The sequence below is a fragment of the Melanaphis sacchari genome, unplaced genomic scaffold (assembly GCF_002803265.2).
Source record: "Melanaphis sacchari strain LSU unplaced genomic scaffold, SCAv2.0 Contig42_pilon_pilon, whole genome shotgun sequence".
NCBI lineage: Eukaryota > Metazoa > Arthropoda > Insecta > Hemiptera > Aphididae > Melanaphis > Melanaphis sacchari.
The window spans coordinates 1,410,808-1,429,003 of NW_020271275.1; the positions used below are offsets into that span (position 1 = coordinate 1,410,808).

Consider the following 18,196-nt stretch of genomic DNA (forward strand, 5'->3'; position numbering starts at 1 on the left):
GAGCTAAACTATATATACATCGCATATAATATACTACTTAACCATGTAATAATATTATAATATAAGCACTTGCATAATGTTAAAACTTATTTTCAGTGCGATCAATTATATTATTGTTATCAACTTATCAGTTATTGTTTATAAATATTTTTCTCTAATTCAATAGTTTCGAAAAATAAAGGGCTAATATTCTTTGATAAGGTTGAACCGTTCCCACATATTTATCACAGAAAATTGTACTCGGGTCCGATTTCCCTCCCACTTCATATTACGAAACTGACGGCGGCGACAACGGTTGTTCGTAATGTATAGGCCAACCGTTGGCCATGATCTTTCGAACAAGTCGCGTCATCGTATATTAGTAATTTACATACGTTCGCGATGTGGGGGATAAGTTTTTTATTGAAAAAAAAATGATAATCGTAATAAATAAAAATTCTACTTTTTTTCTAGTGTATAAACCGACATGAAATGATATATTATTTCAATTGCCGTAGTTGAAATATGATTTATAAAAAAAATTTCGTTTACCCCGCAAACCGCACTTATAAAATACGCGAGCGGTTTTTTCTCTCTCCTCTTCATCTTCACTCAATATTTAAATACTATCCAGACGGGCCTTGAGACGTTTTCAGGCGGCGATGACGTAGCTTGACATAGTTACAGTACCTACATAGTTATGTGGTTTCCTCTGTGCCACGCGTACACTTTATGGGGGTGTTAAATTTATTGCGAATTCATGTATTATACGCACGCACACTCTCGTGCACGTTTGGCCTTGAATACCGTGTAGGAAAATATAATGCCGCTAGCATCGGTCTGGTCCGATGTATTTTTACAAATTAAACGCCGCACTACGTTTTAAGATCGTAGTTTTTTCCTTTTATTTATATACATGCAATTGGTTTGAGTTGTATATAAAAATAGACTCGTTATGATAATATTACGTGTAAAAACTATGTGAACCGTTGGTTTGAAAACTGCAAATCCTGCGCGTACGTCCGAATATATCTAATTGTGTAAAAATGGATTTTTAGTGAATTTTTGTCTAGCGAAAGTTTTTGATAACAATTTAATTTTTATGCAATCGTGACAAATTTTTTGTATTTAATAAACATTTTTGACTAAAATTGTTTATTTGATTTATTTTAGATATTGTTATTTAAATCATTTTTACTGAGTTTATATTTTTGTATTTTAAAATAATAAAATTCTGAATAGTTTGTAACTAATTTCGTTTGTTAATAAATTCAACTGATTGTAACTTATATAATATTATTTTATTATTAAGGTATTATTATTTTAGTTTATTTGCTACTCTAAATATTGGTCTATATTTATCAGGTTTTTGTATTAGTCATGTGATTTTATTATAGGTATATTACATTTTCGGCTCATAAATTACATCTATGAACAGGACGTCAGATCGTAGCATACTCTTCCTTCAGATTTCCCTTGTTTAATATTTAATTGGTTAAGGTCGAAAACAATAGAATTTAATTAAAGCTGTACTTCAGAATTTTGTTTGGCTGTATGTCTTATTTAGTATATTCAAAATTTAGTTATAAATTGTTACTAGCTATTCAATACTATAAGAGTATTGTAAAAATCATGTATATATATATTTATTATAGAATAAATCACCTAAATATTGAAGCAAAAACTTATGCTGCAGCCTATAACTTACATTGCATACGTCTTGTACCTTTTCTTTGTTCTCGATTTTGTAAACTAGTTTTTGGAACACAGTCTGTTTTTTTCAAGATCTATTCTTTCTGTATTAGGTAAATTTACGAAGAAGAATATAAATTCTAATGAAATTGAGAAAAGTCTATACTTAAAAAAAAAAAAGAAATGTTTAAAAGTAATTGGTTATTTGAAAAAAAATGGTGCTGTATTGTTATAGCTTAAATAAATCTGTATTCAATATATAATTTTATAGGTATAAATATTTTAAATTATGATAAACAGATCTTAGGGCAAAACACCGACCTGGGTCACGTCGTTGAGGTTTGTTATGGTTTAAGCCTCCTCCACATATAATATATATTTTGTAAAAATATTTATTTTGCACCATAAAAATGATAATAAAAAAAATACTCGATAAAAAAATCTTGTAGGTCTTAACAAGTTCGCGACACTGTGTGCGGTCGTAAAAACACAATTTTACGACTTTCGTGCATATATAAAACGTTCGGAAACAATCGAGTTTTGTCTCTGTTGCCTTTTTTTCCTAATTGCTTACGATGGTGTAAACGTTTTCATTCACACGCTGTGTGGTTTTCATTTAAATTTGTTTTTATGTTATATGTAGGTATTAAAGTCTCAATAAACAATGTTTATTGATTATACTTACAAGTGTTCTATTTTTATTTAAACGGATGTTTATAAATAGTATTTATAATGATTGATTGATTTTCGAATGTATCTAATTATTTTTCCTCCTTCATGATAGTAAGTTGTATTTAAAATATTTTAAAATTTAAAATTAAATTTCTTTAATTAATCAATATTAAAATTTGAAATATACATTCTTTTTGTTAGTAATTTTTGGTATTCATTTGAGACAAATTACTGATTATAATTAATTTGGTTTAAATATTTTATATAAAAATAAAAATGTTAAACTATATCTATTCGAATAAATTAAATATTAAGTATCATAAAATGATTAATTCAAAACAGGTTTTAAAATCTAAATTTAAATTATCTATAGTTATTTTACAAAACTGGATGGTTGGTTTGTATATGTATATTTAGATAACATTTTAAGATTTATAAAAAATTTAACCGTGTTAATATTTATTATGCAGTGCATTCCTGGTGTTAAATATGTACATATGAAATGTATAATTTCATTGTGGTCTCATCTTTAAGTTTTATTATTTTAGTTGAACGGATTTTTTTAATCGTAAAATATAAGTGTTTTATACACTTATAACTTATAAGTAATGATATCGGTTATGTATTTATTTAATTTATATTTTAACAAATAATCTCAAATCATTTATTGTACTATAACAAATGACAATTAACAATTATTTTTGAATGAATAATTTTTTCTTCATAATGAGTGAATGTAAACAATATGTAAATAATTCTGAGTGTAATTCAAAATACTTCAGCACACTGTTGCGATTGTAAATTAATATAGTTATTGTATGAAGGTTAATTTAATTGAAGTTAAGTTAATTACATTTTTAAATTGTATAATATAATAATAGTATCTACTTCTTAATTAATTTTAACGATGTTGCTAATTTTAATTTAATTTAAAAAAATGTTTTTATGATTTTCAAGGAAATCGTATCATTTATTTTATTTTAGGAACTTGATACAAAAAAATTAAATATTTCAAAACTTAAAATATATATTTTTTCTAATATCTTTTACATTTTAAAAGATTTTAATTAAAACACAGTCAAAGTATATTCAAGTCCTAGGTCCTAGGTCAATCACTGTTAAATAAAATGTGTGGTTTATTTTTCTTTATATTCTCGTATTTATTGATATATTAAAAATAAAAATAAATCATTTTCAATCTATACAAATTTTATTTAAACATCGTTAGGTATGTGTATTTTGAATGTTGTTAAATTGTTTTTACTATTTATGGTTTGGTATACATTATAGTTATAAATCGAGAAATACATAAAAGTCATAATAAAATTTTTGAGTCGACGAATACATCATGACTTTTGGCACGGCCACGGCCCCTATCAAGAGCGGCGCCGGTTTACTATGTGAATCAATGGACCTCTTCCGGTCTAATCGCTTGTATAATGTGTCAAGCTCACTTGTGAATTCGTGAATATGTATGAGAACTGTTTGGTATCTCTAATTCATTTTTATAATAAACAATTATTTTTATTTATTTTATCTTATCGCCACCACTATTAGAATAGGCTGTTTTAACTTTCTGATGGGTTCAAATGTATTAAGGGAAAGATGAATTACAATAAATCAAGCAGACATTTTTATTTCTTATTCTTCTTATTTTTTCGGAGAGAGACGATCGTATTTGTTGATAGCAGTTTTTGTCACATATGTTTTCTGAAACGTGCATGGATTGATGATTTTACCCTGTAACCGGTTTCATTTTGTTACCACAACCCCGTCTTACCCACTAATTATGCAGTACAAATAACATTTTATTATCATTAACGTTGCAATTAAGTGTTGTTGGTTTGCTATAACAAAACGTCGGGACCTATCTTCAGCAGTAAACATAAAATAGGCTATTATTGATGAGGCGTTTTCGTTGACGTACTGTTGTTGGTCATTAAAAATTGTTGAGTCTTGCATAGTCACACACTTTTATGTGTCCCATTCATGATAGATTTATTGGCGGGAACTCTATGCCTAGAGAATGTATGTATATATATATTTGTGTGCGTGTGTGTGTGTATAAATGTATAGTATGAGAAAATGGCTTAAATCCAATTCAATATGTGTGACCAAATAATTAATTTAGGAGTTTTCCACTAGGGACATATGAGTTAATTTTGGATCGAGATAACAGACAAATTGTCAAACGCATTTCAGTTTTTAAATTGTTAATAAATGTACGTTGCTGTATATTACGTTGTTTTAAGTGGTGAGTTATCAGAAATTCGATAACTTAATCATTTAATATAATGTATTCTAACTTATCAATTTTAAATGTAGGTTCCTACTTCAAAAATAAATTAAACATTATGTAAATTTATGAATTAATAAAACTATAATTTAAGGTAAAATTCGGAATGATGTACTTTTTATTCGTAAATAATTAATGACAAAATCGAAATAAAAAAAATATACTATAAAATATAATTTATGATACATTAAAATAAAATATAACGATTTATGTTGTTTTATATTGTTTAGACTATTAATTGATAAGACCTTCAAATTATTGTATAAGATTATCAAATATATAATAATATTAAAATTAAAATACAATTTTTGATTAACAATGAATTAAAAAAATATATATATTATTGTTAATTTTCTATTTTTATTAAATAATTAATAAATTTTGAATGAAAAAATAAATGATTATCTCGAATTTTAAATTAAATTATTGTTTAGAATTGCATAATGTTTAAATTTTTACGATAACATTCATGCTAATAAATAAATGTTTTAACTTTTTTATATCATAATATAATAAATATAATGACAAATGATTAAAAAAAAAAAAACGATTTGATGAATATATATGCGTATAATATATGATAAGGTTGGCAGAATTTAAACCACTGCGAATTTGTTAACACGTGTAACAAAAAGGGAAAAATATATGGAATTAAATTTAAGACGTTCTATATTTATATTGAATTAAAATCTCTACTGAGTAATGGGTTTGGGTTTTCGTTTATAAGAAATTTCATTTATTATTATTTGGAGTCAGTTGAAGATCTATGTTTTATTGACAATAAGCGAACACTTGGGCAATACCACCACCATCATCAGTGAGGAATTATGTGAAAGGAATTACCTAAGGTCTTTTTAATAAAATGTATAGAAAACTCATTGTAATTATGTCTACTGAAAAAAAATCATATTTCGCTCGATTAAACGCTTTAAGGTCATAAATCTGGTCAATTAATACTTAATCACTTATACGTTATTTCAATTAGGTTCATTTTTACTAATAACTGTTATTAGATAGACAAAGTGTCACAATAAAATTGTAAAATTGTATAGATAGGTACCTATAGTATGTCTATTTAAACCAAGTTTATCGTTTTTTACATATTGTTATTTACGTGTTCTTAAAAGCAAAGTAATTTATTTTATTTTATATCACGGAACCAGTTATGAATGGATCTTGATTACATGCATATTATTTAGCCCAGATTCCACAACGAATAATAGTCGATTAGATATGTTGTATTTTCTCTACATTCTTTACTGTCGGTTGTCGCAAAAATAGTTATATACTGTTAAAATATCACATTTTACACGTGTACACTTAGCTCATGACTATTATTAGTAACTTTAGGCTCAACCAATTATATTGGAAACATTTCGTATGTATATGCATAGACACCATTAGATTTTAAATGTTGATGGTGTTAAAATAAATATAACAAATTACTTAAATACAAGATTTACAATAGTCAATAAGTAACTATCTGTATTAAAGCAACTTTTCTGTCTTCAGTTATTAAATTTATTAATAATATCTTAAGGTTTTAATTAATTTGTTATCATTTTTCAATATTTAAAAGTAATAAGTTTCTAAATCGTTCTTGTGTAAAGTTAGTTTGTAGTCAATTTGTATTCGTTGTATAATAGGAATTAATATACTAGTATAAGTAGGTACATAATTAATTAATTAACATACTATTTAAGCATTCTAAAGCTCTTCTACTAGCTATCTAACCTTTCTCATATATATGTACCTAACCGTACATTTTAATCATACCTATACGCTTTGTTTAATATTTGAAAATATTTGTGTTTCAGACACACAAACATATAAACATATAAATATATAATGTATAATATGTAGTTTATACTCTATTGTTGATTTAACGTTTATCAAAACTTGAAATCTAATCGGTATTTATTTTGATAATGATTGAGTTGAATTATAAATACTTCATCGAAAAGGAGTAGAAATGGTCACGGTAAAGTGTCGTATATAGATTATAGAGAAAATTTACAATATTTATTTGTCTGTTCATCGTGTACTTTTTACGAGTAGCTAGACTATTAATTTAAATCAAGATCAATTTAAATACAAAGAAATTCATTGAATCACGTCTATCAATATATTAAATGTTTATTTTGCTTTTGCGCATAATTAAATATGATATGTATGTTAAATTTATATCTTAAATTTTAGTGGAGAGAAGTTCATTCGTAGTTCGTCTGTCCGATTAGTAAATGGTTTCATATATATGTAATATGCATACTCGTTTTTTGTCTTCTTAATTACATTTCGATTTATTTACTCCTTTTCAATAAAACGATTTAATCATAAATAAGTTCAATAATCCTTTTTTAAAACGATCAAATATAATTTCTAGTTTTGAAAAAAAAAAATTATATCGCTATATTTTTTAAGATTTGATTTCTGTAATTCATGGGGTGCTATGAAGATAAACTAAATGTGATGATAGTTCATATTATATTTAAGTGCATGTGATACGATATTTATAAAATATTGAATAATAACTAATAAGTATATAAATATTTTATTAATGTTGTTAAACTTGAAATCTATGTTTTGTTTAAATTGTTATAGTAGGTATGTTTAAATATACACCTTGTAATTTCATTTCAATACGGTTTTTTATCTTATTTTTTTAAACAATGGAAATAGATATTGGTTGTCAAAATCAGAAACTAAATAGTATATTTTTTAAAAACAAATTTCAAAAATCAGATAAATAGGTACACATTTGTTTTTCAGGTATTGTAACATAATATAACTCGTAATAAAAATATGGTTTCGTTCGGTGTACTAAGTACCAGATAGGGGTTTTTTTCTTTCGAAAATTGTAAAGTGCTCTCACATAGTCCTACCACAGGTTTCTCTTTTTCTTTCATCGCGCAGCGGGAGGAATCTGATGTGCGTATTACAGGTCTCGTCTGAACTTTTGCGAACAACTCTTGATGACACTCGCAGTTAAACACCGATGTGTGTGGTTCGAATTGTCGGTAGCGCCAAGGGGTGGGCTTTCCGATCGGTCTTGCACTTATGCGAGAAGTGGTGACGCACAACACATGCACATTCGTGTGATAAACGAGTCCGGTTAATGACCTCGGTCAATTGTCTGCGATAGATATGTTTCCTATATGGTAACCCCTGTGAGCGGGTGGTGGTCATTCCAATTAAAAAAAAAAAAAAAAAAAAAAAAAACGGTATAATACCTAATAAAATAAATAATATAAACTGGGCCGCGACTGGTCGTCGTGCACAAGGCGGGTTCGCGGAGTTCCGCGGTCGCGCGGGGGCGAAGCGCTCGCCTTATGCAAAAATTGAATGGGAATCTCCTCCGCTCCCGCGAGACCCTCTCCCCCTCTCGCACACCCGTCCCTACCCGCGAATCGACAACAGGCGTCGTCGTGCCGGTGGACCGGTTGTGTACCGGCCAGCCGCGCGGCGTGACCTGTCGCCCGGCGACATTGCCAAAAAGCCGCCGTCGCTTGATCGTACGGCGGGCGGTCGTCGGGAGACTCGCCGCATTCCTGAGCGCCGATCCAGTTATCGCAGCAACGGCGGCTTGTCTCTTCGACTGCCCACCGCCACTACCCTCCACGTCATCTCCGCCATCGGACCGAGTTCGATATCGGTCTGGCGGTGGGTAGGTGTGTGTGTGTGTGTGTGAGAGAGAGAGAGAATGATTGTGAGAGAGAGAGGAGAGGAAGGAATTCGTTTATTCTGCGATGTGCCGCCGTTCGCGTCTTTGCGCGCGGGGCCCGGACCGTTTACGACGATCCCGGACAATGGAAGTCACGGGAAAGTCATACCGCTATAGAATAATAATAATAATATATAATATTTATTATTTTATTATTATTGCGTGTGGACGACGACGATAATTTACCATCCAGTTCGGGTGTTTATACGATATTGTTGCGTATTTTTCGTATATTACGTACTCGGTATGCCGTAATGGTATATCGGCCGGGGGCTCTAACGTTTTTATATATCGTCATATCGCGTGCAGATGTTCGACTTTGCTGTTGCCGTTGCTGCCGCTGCTGGTGCAGGATCAGTCGAAGGACTGTTATATTGTGTACGCATCGTCGTGACTTACAAACGACCGTGAATTTCGGGAGGCTCGGTCCGCGCAGTCTATTGTCCCGAGCCGCGTTCCGAGTTTTTTGATTTTCGCCCGACCTCCCCGCCCATCCACCACACCCTTACCGACACGCCAACAGCTGGGGCGTTGCGCTTTTTCTCTCGCCGGTTTCATAATACGTATATGTTTAATTTTACGACGCCCCTTTAGTTGTTTAGTTATGACATCACAACCGCGCGTCTGTTAGTATACCGTCATTTTTAGACCGATTGATTGATTCGTTTATTTTAATGTTTTATATCTTTGTGCATGTGTACACAATCGCTGTGACTGCTATATCGCAAGATTATATTATCCGCGTAGTCAAATAGTGTGTATGCGTACATTTATTATAGCTGTGACGTTGAGGTGTTTCTCTATGATTCGATTTTACATAGTTTACAAATGTTTTCTATTCGCTTCATATAGCGATTATGATTTCTAAAAAGATTTTCATTACGAAAAGTATAATGATAACGATTAGCATAATATTATACTATTGATTATATATATGTAAATTGGACATATCTTGGCGAAATTTTTTATCTCGACGTTACAATATGTTCAATATTACTGAATGTATTATTTGTTTGGTTGTAAAGATAGAAATCACTGCGAATCTAAAATTAAATATAAATTGCGTAATTCAACGAAAGTTTGAAAATACAATATTTCTATTTTGAATATAGAGAAACGATGTATTCAAATATTTAAGTTTATTTTTCTGATAACCTCTTAATCTCAAATACCATTACTGGCATAATACCTACAGATGGTATTGAGTTCAATAACATATTTTTGATACCTCAATGACTACGTGTTTAATTTTTTTTTAAAGATATTTCGTATACGATTTTGTAATTTTTAAGTAACAACTATAGTAGCAAAGGTGATTAAAATATTAACATAAAAATGACATCACATTATTTATTTATTATTTCGTTAATTATATTTTTAAGGATTAAAAATTGGACTTAAATTTTAAACCTAGTGAGTTTGCTCTTGAGTTTTTTATTTAAAAAACAAATTTCTAAAGTTATATTGTATATTATTATTTCAAATAATAGTAATACAACTACTTGTGTCAAGGTGAACTATATGTGAGCGGCCATTTATTGCATTATTTGTGTGTTTAGTGACTATTCTCTATACATTTTAATTTTTGGATATTTTTAAGTTATTTAATTAAGACATCAGTGCAAAAAGAGTAATGCCCGTAATAAATTTAAATTTTGCATTTAAGAGTAGTATTATTATTTTAATCGTTGCTGATAAATTGTAATTGATGGTTACTAAGAATGTTACCGTTCTATATAATAGAACTTTTAATTATTTTAAAATATTTGATAACTTATAAAGAACGGACACGCTACTAGACTTATGATATTATTCAATATATACGTAGATAACTAGGGAAGTATTTATAAAAAAATATATTGAATTGCACAAAGTTAGCCATTAGGTAAAGTATTTCTGTTTGAACTTTGGAGAATAATGGATCAAAAAAACAGCGAAATAAATAGGTATTGAAAAAAACACCTTATATGTTGATTTTTCAAAGTTATCTATTTGTTATCGCACTCCTGTGAATTATTATCATTGTTCAATCGTACATTCTACGGCTCGTGACCGTGTAGTGTGAAACGTGTTGAGAAAATTTTAGCTGAATAAGTCATTCAAATAAATATATAGTCTGCAAATAAACACTAATAATGTGATCTAATCGCGTAATATTATTCGATTAGTCGTTGTGTGTAGGAGATAATAACATTGCATTTATTTATGATATCTTTTACGTTGCCTAGCTGAGTAAAAAAATAAATAAAAATATTTTCTCATATACCTTTTTAACCCGATCTGGTTGGATCTGCATGGTTGTTTATTTATTTCTTACTTGAGGATGAGGTTATTTTGTTCACTCTATATTTATGCGTTTTATGCGTCTTTTGCGTTATGTGCACGGTGGTCGGCATATTACACGCTGCGAATTTGATTGAGTTACTATATTTACTATTTAGTTGGTTGACGTTTATGTTTAAAATGCACTTCTAGTTATAACTTCGAACTACTTAACTGTTCATTATAATTTAATTATATTTTTGAATACAAAATTTATGTTCATAGTTGTATTAAAAAAGTAAAATCGTGCTGTATATGTATATTATAATTAGTAGCATCAGTAGTCTTAGTTTCCGTAGTAGATTTTGTTATAGCAGTACAAAGCTTTACGTTTTATTAGTCCAACGAAAAATGTCTTTGCTGCATTACTACCCGGAGGCCAATGTATTGAGGGGTGTCGTTATTTTAACGATAAGTCATTATATCTCGTAGTTCTATTGTTTTATAATACTTCTGGTGAAAAAGAACAATAGAAAAACTGATAAAAATCGATCGTTATTCTATCGATACTTTCTGCATTTGGTTTCTTTTCTTTACAGTATAATTTATTATTCGATTATATGCAATGTGCATATAAAGCGTGTTGTAATTATGTATGTAAATAGATCAATTTACTATCATTATTTTGATTGTGAATTGTTTTTAGTCACTTCATATAATCAAATGAATGAAATGTGATATTTTCAAATAGGTATACTAAGGAAAAGGAAGTACGAATTATTATTTTATATTGAGCTCGTGTATAAATCTATGATGCCGAATAACTTTTTTATATTTACTATACATGCGTTTTTGACGAAAGTAAGACTAATTTTTGGTACTCATATCTATTGTTTTTAATAAAAAAAAAAAATAAAAAATAACAATTCGAGTATTTATCATATTAATCGTAGTGCTTTGTATGTAAGCCATCTATTTAAATCGTCAATTTTACATTGGTAGGTATTAGGTACGCATATTATATAAAGACGAATTACTTTTGGACACTGATGATTTGAACGTAATAACTTTATAATAGCTTTGCGGCTTTTCGGAAAAACAATAATATGGTCGATTCGTTTAGTCGATTCATTGTTTATTAATAAAACGTTCTTTTCTTTCTTTTTTATTTTAATAAAAGCCGTATCTAAATAATGATATCCTCGGTAATATTTATTTTGTTAGTAATGATGATAACATTTTGCGACGAAATCGATACTCATTATCACATAACTAATTTATATCTTAGAATAAAAATATACCAATATTCATAGATGTATAGTTTTTAATTTATTTTATTATAATTTTTTAGTCAGCTTTTTTTGTACCTTAATAACTCGACGCATAATTTATTAGTTTTTTCACTATGGTTATGTACTAAATTGAATTCATATGTAAGATAACTATAAACAATTTATTTATTTTTGATTTTAAAATAATTATTTGGGTTAATGCGTAAAATTAACATTTAAAAAAACTAAGGATAAATTAATTTTATCAAATTTGTAATTTAATTTTAAATCGAAACTAAACATTTAAAAAATTTTGTTACACGTGCTCATTAGTAAATCTGTTGAAATTGTTTGTTATTATGACATATTATTTTATTCACGCATCACCTACGAGTTTTATCGAATTAACTATTGTGAGCAAATTTAAAAATAATAATTTTTGAATATTATAAATTTCATTGTTGGTATATTGTGTATCTTTATTTGTTACTAATTAAATTATATTTTATAGGCTTTAAATTTTAAAGATATATTATTAAATTTTAAATATTTAGGTAGGTATATTAATTTTTTTATTTCCAGTTATATTTACAAATTATGACGCCTTTAGATATCCAATTAATATCAAATAATTTATTGGGTACTTTTATTGACTTTCCTACATGACGAATATTTTATAAACATAATATGTTAAATGCGGGATTGGTTAAATAGAGTCCCAAATGACTTTATCTCGGTAAATTGGGTCCCGGGAAAAAAAGATTGTAGGTAAGTTGAGTCCCGGAAAAAAATATATAAATTAAAATGTATGTGGTTTTTATAATATGTTCTCAATAAATAATACATGGTATAAATGATTAAAAAATTGTGTACCGGGAGAAAAATGTCAATACGCTAAATAATATAGTACGTCAAATTTTACAATATATGGTTTAAATAATTTTAAAAATGTTAATAAGCTAAATAATAAAGTACGTCAAATTTTACAATATATGGTATAAATAATTAAAAAATTGTGTCCCAGGAAAAATGTTAATACACTAAGTAGTAATATAGTACGTAAAATTTTACAATATATGGTATAAAATATTATGCTTTAGGTAAAAACTTAAATGATAAAAATTTAACAAATTTTAATCGAGTTATTATATTATTATTATATTTCATCATTTGTTCTCCTATACCTGTCTATACACACATTAACATCATGCGTAGAATTAATTGGTGTCCAGGCGGTGTACCACACTGTATATAATATGACGTATTATTGTAACAATTATTCAAAAGTAAATTATATAAATATGAAATATTAAACTTTTAAGTTTTTAATATTTTAGACCTAATTGCGCCAATGATTTATAGCCAGGATCCAACTTACCTATTACCTTTTTATAGCCAGGACCCAACTTAACTACTACCATTTTATACCCGGGACTCAACTTATCGCTTTCAAAACGAACCCAAATTATCGCGGACCCAATTCATCTAGCTCCGTTAAATAATATTATTATTAGTATGTTACAATTACCAAATATACCTGTACCTAAAGTTTTATATAGTGGCTCAGTTACAGTACTCATTTTTGAAAAGAAGTTAATTATGGTTCTCGAATGTTCAATCAATATTTTCTCTGTTTTATTTATAGTTTCGCATAGCAATTAATTTCAGAGTAAAGATTTGTATAAAATATTGTATCATATTACAATACCATTTAATATTATATCATTCGATTATTAGGTGCATAGATCTTCTTCTATCGTTTGTTGTCACTGAGAATATGTTGGAATAAAATTGATTTTTTTTTTTGGCCAATTGAACACGACAAAACTTATAATAAATAATAATATAATACGTAGGTAGTGGTTCCGCATTCTCATCAGTTTAATCGGAATCTACGAGTCTAGGTTATGACCTATCCTTATGTATTATACAATAATTTATATTAACAGATACTTTATGTAACCATAACATTTTTCGTGTATAAGAAAAAAAAATCAAAACATAAAACAAATTATCGACATATGTATATAGTTATCGATAAACATATCTGCGTCGTGTAGCTACGGTGGCGTTCATGAGTGTGGTTGTCTATACATAAACACTGTATAGTGTGTAAGTGTATAGTAGGTATACCTATGAATATAATATTATAATACATATATACATACACAATGCGCCGAAGTACGTATTATACATAGGTACGTACGTGTGTGCATGCATGTGAACGTGTTAGCCGGCCGAATGCAGTCTGCCGAGCACTAGACTAGAAATAATACGCATACGAGAAGTATTATTTAACTTGGCACGCACGCATCGTGACTAATGTATATATTATATGTAATATAATTTATATACACACACACACGCACACACACACACACACAATAGGACCGTGTAACACCGCCGCTACGCCGTTGAAGTATGGTATAATATACACATATACAGGGTCGTTTAAATTTGATGATATACACTGTGTGTGTGTGTATGGGGGGGGGGGGGGTGCATTTAAAAACTAAAATTAAAATTGGACATAATTTGTTGTATGACCCATTTGTACAGAGTTTTGATATTTATGCGAGCGGAAAATTAAAACCTAAACAGCAGCAAGTTATTTATAAACCTATCATTATTTCGTGGAAATTATATTTTATTTTAGTATATTATGGTAGTACGATTTAATAAACGTTTATGCAGTGATGTCATCGTTTGAGTTTGTAATCGAGTTAGTAATTTTATACCAGCAATCAACTTTTAATTGGATTATCATCGGTAAAATTATTTTTTATTTCATACGAAAATAAGTTATTTTAATTATTATTATAGATTACAATGACGTCTAATGATTAAAAATCAAACAATTCGTTTTAAAAAAAAATATGAACACAAAGTCATCATATTGTACTTTAGTTTAAACTACAAATGTTTCCTGAGCAATTAAATAAACTCACTCACACATACGCATATTATATTTACTAAGAAAGTTGTTATTTTCTACTTACAAAAGCCCCCGCAATGTATATTTTTTCTCCACATCCATTAAGGTCCACCAAACATCGATTCCGCCAGTGTAGATAGTCTAAATACAACTTATTGAGTACTAAAGTTAACTGTGTTTATCCTTTTTTTCTTTTTAATTTACACATTTACATTTGACATACCTAGTTATATAACTTATATTTTTGGAAATAATAACTTGAGTATAAGGTCTTGAATAATATAACTATATTATAAATAAAATTAATTATTTATAAAATTAATGATATATATAAATTATCAATATATCTACAAAATGATACAACAGTCGTGGATCATTTAAATATCAAAATAATTATGTAATAATAATATTAATAATCATATTTAAATATATATGAGGGTATTTATAAAAAAAAAATTATCATGTATACATTATGTATAATGTACTTGCATCTAATTGTGTACGCAGTATTACAGAATATTATATTATTTATATTTCTTCAAATCGTATTACATATACATTTACTAAATTATAATTTTATGAGTAATATAAAAATATAGTTTTTGTTCGGGATGAATGATTTTTCTCTCGTTCAGTTTGGCGGCGGAATCAATATCTAGGTTGTTTTAAAACTACCTCTGTACTGGTGGAATCGATATATTTTTTCCTATGTAAAGAAAGGTCTAACCGGTGGTGGTTTTTAAGTTAATTAATACTATATTATGTATAATATATTATTAATAATAATATTATTATATTTTATTTAATACATAAATATTCACAATACAGGATATTGTATTAATAGAAAATATATCACTTATGTATCCATGTATAGGTTCCTATTCTGGCTATTTATATATATATACTGATTGTTTGATGTTAGATCAAATACACACGTATATTTGTTGGACTTACAAAAATGTATATATTTTATTTTACCTTCACTCCACCACTTCCACCACACCATGGCGGGGTAGTAAACTTTTATTCATTTGCATTATACATCGATAGTTGTAATGAAGATTTTTTCTTCATTAGACATCTATAACTGTTTATAATATTATTTTAGATTTTAAATTTGGTTATTATAGTCATTCAAATCGTTAAATAATTTATAAATTAATCCATATTTTTGTAGGGTCCCACCAGTTTTAAATTGATCGAGACATGGAAATAATAATGGATAACACGTTCTGTAGTTTGTAGAAGACTTTGAAATGAGGCCTAGCTGTTATGTATTTTATGCTGTTGATATTATCGTAAATATATTTGCATATCTACCAAATGTATTTTAAACAACTGTTAACGTTATTACTTATTGTGTTAAATGCTAATAGGATTGTTTTCAATTTCCAGAAAAACTATCAATTTTACACAGTTTTTTAATAGTTATGTTTTTACATCGATTCTTGATTAGCGCTTTTATGTCGATTAGATATATTTGTATTTCAAAAATAAGTAATTTTCGAAACATATCAATGAAAATGATAATATAGTTTTTATCATATTTTTTTGAATATATTGTCTATTATAATGGTTTCCGCGGTTAACTTGCTGTTTAATAAAAATCATACGCAATCTTGTTTATGTTTTTTCTGGACATGAACTTAACATCATCAAATCGATAATACTGTCACTACCATCACAGACAATTCTTATTCATAAAGTTTATGCGGGAATATTGGTGTAAGAACTTTTTCGAGGCAGATGTAAGTGAAAAAGTAGTGGTTTTTGCTCGTAAACCGTTTAGTCATTATCATTCATAATATATTGTATATTATTATTTTCGTAATTTACTAGTACCTTGTATATATATTTATGTATATATACACGTAAGAATGTTGTGGGTCGTTAGCCTCGTTGTTGCTGACGTCGTACGTATATAATGTGCTGGTTAACTAGATTTTTTGAGATATTTTGAGTCAGCGAAGTGGGAGCTATCGTGATCGTTCGTGGAACTGCAGAAAAAATCTTTAAACTAAAAAAAGATATATGTACTGGCTGGTAAAATGGATTGTCATCCGCCGTCGATGGGCCATCACCGGCACTCATTATTACGCTTGATGTCGGCGACCTTAACCCTCGTCGTAAGAAGAAATTGTACGACGCCGCCTAACGTTCAAGGCCTGCGCTATGGTTTTTAGTTTATTAATTTTCTTTTTTTTACGTTTTGTTTTATAATTTTCGTGTTTTATTTATTTTGCTTAGTTTTTCGATATTTTTTTTATTTTTTTTTTGTTACTATGACTGCAAATTATTAGGATTAAAAACCTAAATGATCGTGTACCTTAAAAGCGTTACGTTACACGTACTTCTACTGTGTAACCCTCAACTTCCCACACATTGACCTTTATCCGCCGCTCGCCACGTTGAGATACCGACCTAGACCAAGATAAAACTTATTGACAAAAATCCCCACCTATTCGCCATCATCTATCATTCTTATTCCTCTCTTCTTCCATCTGTCTCTTACATTTCCTTCTGTGTTCCGTGTTTGTTTGTAAAATAATATAAATACAGTGACGGGGGTAAAATTTCATTGTTATTATTATAATTTTTTTTCTTATCATTAATTATCATTATTTTCGTTACCATCGTTATCCAGAAATGCACTTGACACGTTGACTGGGCTGCCAGACTGACATGCCGTTACATAAACTGTTTATGTTTAAATATTATGACTATTATTATTATTTTTATTATACCGCACGTTTGTATATTATAATAGTGTTGTATATGTTGTTAACGGTTTTGTTACACGGCTATTGTTTCGTGAGTAGTTGTACTCGACTTACAGCAAGTCGATGACATTTAAATAGAGTGTTACAACTGTTATAAAATATCGATAGTACCATATTTGGTTTAATTACAAAATTAGATTAAAGATGAAAAATCGTTTTTGCGTACCTATATTAAAAAGTCATACCCTCCCCTCCCCTCAATTACACTCGTTGTAATATCTAACATTTTAAATAATATACCTTTTTCTTGTTGACTGTATAATAAAAGAATGTCGCAGAATAAAGATGTTTGGAATAAGAATATTTGAGTTGTTTAAAGCCTAAATTATATAAAATAAAAATGTGTAACGTATTATTTATACAGGTGAGTTGGGTGAGTGTTAGTTGTACATGTTAACAGCTTTAATGTTTAATAACAACAATGCGTATACACATTTATTGTTCCCAATACCATTATATTTACACAAATTTGCGAGCTTCACATTCCATCGTGATAACACGATCCGTGATTTCTGAAAAAAAAATTGACAATGTGATTGACCGAGTTTTGTGGTTAGTAAATGACATACCAGCACAATGCTATCATAG

General features: G+C 28.5%; 1 protein-coding gene across 1 annotated transcript in view; it reads left to right on the top strand.

Annotated features, from left to right (window-relative positions):
* Positions 1 to 18,196, top strand: part of LOC112597637 (tRNA dimethylallyltransferase) — a 101,723-nt gene that overhangs the window by 14,348 nt on the left and 69,179 nt on the right. The gene's annotated exons all lie outside the window — the stretch shown is intronic.